Consider the following 8,640-nt stretch of genomic DNA (forward strand, 5'->3'; position numbering starts at 1 on the left):
GTCATTTTTAGAATTACGGTTGATGAGTTGGCCCGGAGAAGTCGCAGAGGTGACAAAGGTTATGCCACAGGGAGGTGAATGAGAGGGAACTTTCCTCAGATCGCCCTTCTGTAACTGTATTGGTGAGGATAGGCTGTTCTAACACAAAGTCCTCAAAAGATGAGTTGGCTCCCACACAATCCAAATGTACGTCTTGTTCCCGTGATAGCACCTAGCAGGGCCAGAGGCCACGTGGAGATTAGGGTCCCAGGTTGATGGGCCACCGGCCACCTTCAGGTGGAGGCTTCAAAGACTGCCTTCAGTGTTGACTCCCTCTAGTCAGGTGCAAGGGAAGAGCACCTGGAGGGCCCTGCCTACTGGTTGTATCCATGACGTGGGCCTGGAAGTGGTGACATCCACTGTCACTCAGAGGTACCACTGGCTCCAGCACCAGCCCAGTCGGACCAGGCTCTGGCCCCACAGCGGGTTGTTCCTCAGGCTGTGGAGTGTTCTGGACTTCTGGAGGTGGTTGTGGACAGGATAACGTGACAGGTTCCCGCACGTGCCTGCCCTCCTCGTGCCTTTCCCAAGACAGGCAAGATGCTATTGCCTGTAAAGGCACTCCGGCCTAAGAACCTCCCCTCCCCAGATGATCTTCGCAGCCTGCAGTCCCCTCACCTTCCAGCTCTGCCTCGGAGGGCTCCAGATTCTCCAGCTCTACCCAAAGGAGGTGGACGTGGCCTACCAGGTGTGAGACAGGAGAGTCCACCTGCACAAGCGCCCGCTTCAGCTTGGACCAGGGCAGAAGGAGGGGCTGGCCGCAGTACTGCACCCGGTCTGGCCAGGTTCCCACCATTGAAGCGATGGCCCTGGGGGGAGGCAGTCAGGCAGCAGACAAGAGAGTGTCACAGTCCCGGTCTCCCCTTCCACACTGCCCTCCCGTGGGCCCCTCATTTGGAACTGAGCCCCTCTGTAACAGCCAACGCACGTGCAGGGGGCAGCTTCATCCTACCCCTACCCCCGTGGGGCTGTCCTGGCCGTAGGAGGGCTGGTGATCCTGAAGGTTCACCATGGAGTCTGTGTGAGCCTCTTCTTCCCAATGGCATTTCTCCCGCAGGTCCCAGTCACTGGCCACCCAACCCTCCGTGCACCTGGGCATCTGGACTGAGGACTGGGACAGGCTGGTCAGCAGGCTGCTCACCATACCTCCTGTTCTGAGCCTGGTGATGGTGGCCAGAGAGATGGGTGTGGAGAAGGGAAGAGCGGGATGGGAGTGTGTTCGGCTTGGGACGCGTCGTCCCGATCTCCACTCTGGTCCTAGGGGGCCTGGCCGCTTCCACAGTTCCCTTGGACACCTGTCCTCCCGCAGTGGAAGCCAGCAGACCTCAGCCCCACTCCCATTGGAACCGGAAGATGTGTGAGATCAGGGCTGTGCTCGTTCCTCCCCTCCCACAGCCTCCATTCCGTCGACACCAGGAAGCCGTCCTCGACCCAAAGACCACTCACCTTGTCACCTGGTCCATCGGGGTGTCCCCTTGGTTGTCATAGGGGAAGAAGCCTCCGGATGTGGAGAAGACCTCGATGGCATCCCATCTGCTGGATGGTGGACGGGACACGTGAATGAGGTCTAGTGTTTCTGCCTGACTCACTGACCAGAACTGAGGCCTGGGGATCGCATCTGCTTCGTTCACTGACCTGAGCTAAGTGTCTCCAAGAGTGCCTGCCTATAGCAGGTGCTTCCTACACATTGTGGAGCAAATGGGCTCCACCCAGAACCATCCCAGATACCTGAGCAGGCCTGGGGTCCCGTGCTGTCCCCAGAGATCCCTAATCTGGCTACACCACAGACAACGGCCAGTACCAGGCGGCTACAATGTCAGCTCTTTGAAAGGAGGTTTCCCATGCGCGTTTCCAACCTCAGAAAAGCCATAGGCCGCTGCTGGGTGAGGCAGGTGACTTTTCGTGGGGGAGAGAAATCCTTGCCGAGAACAAGCGCAGCACGTCCAGCCGCCCTTTCTGCGGAGACGGGCACCAGGTATGCACCTGCCATGGCTTCTCCCTACGGTAGTCCCCACGAGCACCCTAGGATGTTTCTCCCGTACCACCGCCTTTTTCAGAGGAGGAAACTGAGGCTAAAGAGATGGGGTGACACTTGCAAGTCCCACAGCTACCAGTGGGCGGAGACAGCCCTGTGCCGTCGGCAGGGCGGGTGCTCACCCAGGAAGCAGCTGGTCCAGGACCTGTTGTGCTCTGGAGAAGGCCGGGTGGAGGACCGTGAAGGTGGAGATGCGGGAGATGTTCCCACCCGGGAGGGTTTGCAGCGTGGACTTCTTTAGGCCTTCCAGTGTGCCTTGCTGCAGGGCCCGCATCCTGCATGCCTCGGTGAGGTGCGACGTGAACTCCGCTTCATACTGGGTGGGACAAGGAGGGACGTCCAGTCAGCGGCATCTCCATGAATCACCGGGGGAACTGAGGTCTGGAGCTCCCCCAGGAACTGCCAGCCCCTCAGGGACGTGTGCAAGAGGAGGGACAGGCGTGCCCACGCTGAACATGGTTCTGGCTTGAAAGTACCATTGAGTTTCGGTGGTGGTGGTGGTGGTGTTTATTGTTGTTACCTTCCAGGCACAAGTCAGCTGAGGAACAAGCGACCTCCGTGAATGGTTATTGTCCCAGTGAGTGCACAAGAAACATGCCGTTATAGTGATGACAGCACAGAGGCTTAGGGATGTGAAATGGCTGCCCAGGGTCATCCAGGTCACACCTGACAACTGTCCAAATGTAGAGCGGCAAGAAGGCATTTTTCTCTTTCCTCCCTGGGACTTTTCCGCCCACTGCTGACACGGAGAACCGAGGCCCCCCCAAATTTGGAGACAGTGTAAAGGATAGATCCAGCTTATGAAAACCCTCGACTTCGAAAAGGTCACTGATTTTTCTCATTTTACATCCAAAGACATTTTGAGACCCTCTGTATGCAGGTCCCTGATTCAGCAAAGTGGCAAACGCCTGGGGAGTCCTGTGGGGAGCCATGATTTTTCTGTACTTTGGAACTTTGAGAACTGGCTCAGTTTATGATTAACCTGTTTTAGCTCCTAAGGCATTGTCTTGCCTGCACCTGGAGGGTGCTTGCAGGCCGCTGAGGCATGCGATGGGAATGGCCGGTTTCTCGGACACAGAGCACAGATGGTTATCAGGATAATTGATGGTTTCTGTCTTATTTGAGAAAATGGGTTTTGGGATGCTTTTGTGATTTTGTAAGTTTCTAGGTAGAAGTTAAAAATTTACTTTCTGTGAGGTAATGCACACTTGTGACTGCTAACCAGCACGTATGCATAGGGTATATAAGTGGAAGTTTTCAATAAAGAGGTGCTTCAGTATCACTGGAGACCGGCCGCATCATCATCATTGTGAGTGTCTTTTCATTCCCACTCCCCCTTTCAGGATCCGCGTTGATTCGTGGCTGCTGGTCGGCCGCAATTGGCGCCCAACGTGGGGCCTAAACACGGGGGATTCAGTGAGGAACACCGTACGGATTGGTACCGGCTCGGTTCACGAGCTAAACGGAGCTACGGTGAGTAGGGCACTGTCACCTCGGTCGAATGAATGTGTGAGTGAGTGATAGCTCCACGACCTCGTGTTACGGAGCTTGAGTGGGCTCGTAACTGCGTTTCCGGCACTGTCTTACGGCTAAACGGCGATCAAAACTTCGGTTTTGCCAGGGCGGGGATTTATACCGCCACGCTTAATTGCCACGATAGTCTTGGTCCCGCGAGGGGCACGGCCAGCCGAGCATCTGTGTGTTTTACTTGTGTGAAAGAAGGGCCGAGGATAAAGAAAAATGGGTCACGCTAATAGCAAGGACCTTTACATTAGAGGATTGAAAAAATCGCTCGCCGCTAGGGGCAGCAAAGTCAGCAGAGACCAAATGGAAAAATTCTTAGATTTTGTGAGAGAAGTTTGCCCTAAGTTTCCAAATAAAGGTACTGTCAGCTTGGAAACTGGGAAAAAGGTTGGAAAACAATTACAGGACTATTATATTGCCCAAGGACCTCAGCGGGTCCCTATAAAAACATTCGGGTTATGGACTTTGATAAGAGACTGTTTAAATCTTAAAAGTGAGAGTTGTAGACTAGAAAAAGTAAAACAGGCTGGAAATGAAAAAATTCTTCCATCTGCCGCCTCTCCGGAGGATAGGGAGGAGGGGGAGAAAGTCAGATATGCAGAGGGACTTGCTAAGCATAATAAAGAGCTGGGAGAAAGGGAGGGGGCTGACTGTGCTGAGGAAGCTCCTATGCATAACAAAGAACCTGCTAGCCAGGGACCTCCAGATGATCAATGGAAAAATTTAGGCCCTCAAGATCAGAAAGATTTAGAAGAAGCTGCAGCTAAATATGACAGGGAGAAATATTCCGTAATGGCTGCAGCTCAAGAAAGCAGGCGGTTTGTAGATCCTATCTTTACGCTTACAGAGCAAATAAAGATGCTTCAAGGACAATTAGTAGAACTCAAGATTACTAGGGAAGGGGAAAATTGTCCCAGGCCTCTCCAGATTCCTTATAGAGAGGAGGATTGTCCCAGGCCTCCCCAGATTCCTTATAGAGATCCGGGAAATCCAGGGGGTGGTGAATCCCCTGTAATTAACCCCACTGCACCACCTCCAGAGGGACCTCGTATGTGGGACCCTCCGCTGCCACCACCGCAGCCACCGATTTGGGACATGTTTACTAAGCCTCCGCCAGGATACGTTAAGCCAGGGTCAGATTCCCTTGTACGTTCTCCGCTTCAGCTAGCTTGTGAGGAAGCTCACAAGCAAGGAGAATCTACAGGATGTTTTGGAGTTTATCCTCTCTTTGAGAGAACGGATCAGGCAGGAAATCAAGTTAGGAAATGGAGACCTTTTCAGTGAAAACAAGTAAAGGAATTGAAGGAAGCATGCACCCAATATGGTCCCATTGCCCCTTTTACCATGGCAATTGTGGACTCAGTAGCTAGAGAAACCTGTACTCCAGAAGACTGGAAGCACATAACACATGCTTGCCTGTCCGGAGGTGACTTTCTTATATGGAAATCAGAATTCTATGAGAATTGTAAGATTAGAGCCAATAAAAATGAGATGAGAAATATTCCAATCACTTTTAAAATGCTTGCAGGAGAGGGACCCGAGTATGCGGATGCTAGAAATCAATGGAATTTTGCACCTCGTGTTTATGATCAAATTGCCTCAGCAGCCAAAAATGCTTGGCAAATGTTGCCTGATAAGAATAGCAAAAAAAAACAGGTTACTCAGATAAGACAGGAAGCTGATGAATCTTTTCAAGATTTTGTGTCTCGCCTTACTGTTGCTGCGGGACGGACCTTTGGAGCGTCCGTGGCTACGGAGGCTTTCATTAAACAGCTTGCTTATGAAAATGCAAATTCTGCCTGCCAAGCGATTATTAGGCCCATTAAGAAAAAAGGCACTATCTCTGATTTTATCCGTTCCTGTGCCGATGTCGGCCCCTCCTTTTCACAGGGAGTGGCCCTGGCTGCCGCTTTGCAAGAAAAAAGCATTCATGAAGTAATGCAGCAACAGGCCAAGCTTCATGCTAGTGGCTGCGCAGGAGCTTGTTTTAACTGTGGAAAAATGGGACATCGAGCTTCTCAATGCCCACATAAAATGGAGGCTAACAATCCGTCGGCTACTGCTGTGGTTAAAAAACCTCCAGGGCCTTGTCCCAGGTGCAAGAAAGGCGCTCATTGGGCTAATGAATGTAAATCCAAAACTGACAAAGACGACAAACCCTTACAGGGAAACTGGGTGAGGGGCCAGCCCCAGGCCCCGACTCAGCAATGTTATGGGGCACTGCAGGTTCAGGAACAGACCCAGGAGCCGAAAAAAAACGAACCCCTGCTAGGAAGCATGTCACAGACTTATTCAGGGCCACCACAGGCAGCGCAGGATTGGACTTGTGTTCCACCTCCGACATCATATTAACTCCTGAAATGGAAATACAAGTTTTGCCCACTGGAGTTTTTGGGCCCCTGCCACCTAAATCGGTGGGTTTACTGTTAGAAAGAAGCAGCTCCGTTATAAAGGAAATTCATGTTTCTCCAGGGATTATTGATGAGGATTTTACAGGAAAAATAAAAATTATGGCTCATTCTCCTCTTAATATTTCTGCCATTCCTGCTGGAACCCGTATTGCACAACTGATCATTTTGCCTCGTCTTAATATTGGAAAAAACAGGCAAAATCAAGAGCGGGGGAACCAAGGATTTGGCTCTTCTGATGTATATTGGGTTCAAAAAATAAAAAAGGATCGACCCGTATTGTTACTCAAAATAAATAAAAAAGATTTTCAAGGACTTCTGGACACTGGAGCCGATGTCTCGTACATATCTGCTAAACATTGGCCCTCCAGTTGGCCGACGCGCTTTACTAATACCAATTTACAAGGCATAGGCCAATCGCAATCCCCCCTCCAAAGTAGTGATCTTTTGTCTTGGCAAGATCCGGAGGGTCATCAGGGGACATTTCAGCCATATATTATCCCTGGTCTCCCAGTTAATTTATGGGGAAGAGATGTTATGAGTAAAATGGGAGTTTATCTTTACAGTCCTAGTTCACAAGTAACTCAACAGATGTTTGATCAAGGCTTTCTCCCTGGTCAGGGCTTAGGCTCGGTGGGACAAGGGCGCCGAGAGCCTATTTCAACTAATCCTAACTTACAGAGAACAGGTCTGGGATATTTTCCCCAGGGGTCATAGATTTACCTGTACTCCGCCAAAAAACTGCAAAGACAATAATTTAAAAAACAGATACACCTGTGTGGATAGATCAGTGGCCCCTTACTCAAAAAAAGATATCGGCCGCCCAGGCGCTTGTACAGGAGCAGCTTGAAAAAGGCCATGTGGTTGAGTCTACCTCCCCCTGGAATTCACCTATTTTTGTAATTAAAAAAAAGTCTGGAAAATAGAGATTGTTACAGGATTTAAAAAAAGTAAATGAAACTATAAAAGTTATGGGTGCCCTCCAGCCAGGGTTACCACACCCTTCTGCCACTCCTAAAAAACTTAAAACAGATAATGGCTCCGGCTACACCAGTAAAAAATTTTGCTTTATTTTGTCAACAATTTTTAATTAATCATGTTACTGGCATTCCTTACAATCCCTAGGGACAAGGGATTGTTAAACGTACTCATAACACATTAAAAGTCATTTTACAAAAAATAAAAAAGGGGGAGTTATATCCCCTAACGCCCCATAATTACTTGTCTTTTTATTCAAAATTTTTTGACTTTGGATGCCTATGTTAAGAGTGCAGCTGAACGTTTCTGGCATCCTTCTGCCGTCCCTGAGGCTTTGGTCAGAAAGAAGGATCCACTTACTGGATCATGGCAAGGCCCAGACCCAGTCCTCATATGGGGCCGAGGGCATGTTTGTGTTTTTCCACAGGATGCAGATAGTCCTCGGTGGCTGCCAGAACGATTGGTGCGACATGTGGACCCTCTACCTGCTGATGACATTGATGACCCTCAGCAATACAGAAGAAGACCAGACGTATTGGGCCTATGTACCTGATCCACCAATCCTCCACCCTGCTGTATGGGATGGTCCTGAAATTCCAGTTTATGTCAATGATACTCACGCCCTAGAATTGCCTTCTGATGGACACATGAAACAACATTTGGAAAGTTTTGTAAATCAGGCACTCCCTGCAGTCAGGTGACTGATTTACAAGACGGGACTAGAGACTGGTCTAAAAAACTGTTAATGTATCTGCTTGTGTTCCTTCCCCATATACACTTTTGATTGGAAATATTAATGTACACTTTGTAGAAAATCAATTTAATGCTTCCTGTAATAATTGTTCTTTAACAAATTGTATTTCTTGGGTGCCGTTAAAAACTAATGTTATGATACTTAAACAACCATCTTTTGTTATGCTTCCTGTTAATATCTCTGGACCTTGGTATACTAAAAGAAATTTGGCATGATGTTAATGTGTCTTTAGATATGTTTCGGCTTCATGATAAAATTCAAAATATGAGAGAAGCTGAACCCTTAAAATTTGATGCAGCCCAGGCTGCTTCTGAGTTTATTGATGCTCTTAGAAATACTATGCCATCTATGCCTCATATTACCCATTCTGTTATGATTTTTCTTACATTGGGCATCTGTGTCTGTGTGATTCTGTGCCTGCTCCCTGTCCTCATCAGAGCCTTCATTAATAGAATGTTGGACTTGCGTGCTGACATTCATCAATTGGAGCTTAAGACAAAGCCTTAAACCCTTCTCCCCCTGGAGCTTTGAAGGGACGGGTTAGCCAAAGACGGGTAAGTCCTAAGGAGCCTTTCAACACCTAAGACAGGGCTTGTATTATACAATGCGGGCGCCAAAGACGGACAAGTTGATAAGGACATCCTGGGACGCCTAAGACAGGCGCCGTCGCCTTGCTTTTTCAATTAAATAAAAAAGGGGGAGATGTGGGGAGCCATGATTTCTCTGTACTTTGGAACTTTGAGAACTGGCTCAGTTTATGATTAACCTGTTTTAGCTCCTAAGGCATTGTCTTGCCTGCACCTGGAGGGTGCTTGCAGGCCGCTGAGGCATGCGATGGGAATGGCCGGTTTCTCGGACACAGAGCACAGATGGTTATCAGGATAATTGATGGTTTCTGTCTT

The 8,640-nt window shown here is 49.3% G+C and overlaps 1 pseudogene; it reads right to left on the reverse strand.

Annotated features, from left to right (window-relative positions):
* Positions 1-405: 405 nt before the first annotated feature.
* Positions 406-2,902, reverse strand: LOC117020113 (ral guanine nucleotide dissociation stimulator-like; annotated as a pseudogene).
* Positions 2,903-8,640: the final 5,738 nt, after the last annotated feature.

Source organism: Rhinolophus ferrumequinum, unplaced genomic scaffold, assembly GCF_004115265.2.
Source record: "Rhinolophus ferrumequinum isolate MPI-CBG mRhiFer1 unplaced genomic scaffold, mRhiFer1_v1.p scaffold_87_arrow_ctg1, whole genome shotgun sequence".
NCBI lineage: Eukaryota > Metazoa > Chordata > Mammalia > Chiroptera > Rhinolophidae > Rhinolophus > Rhinolophus ferrumequinum.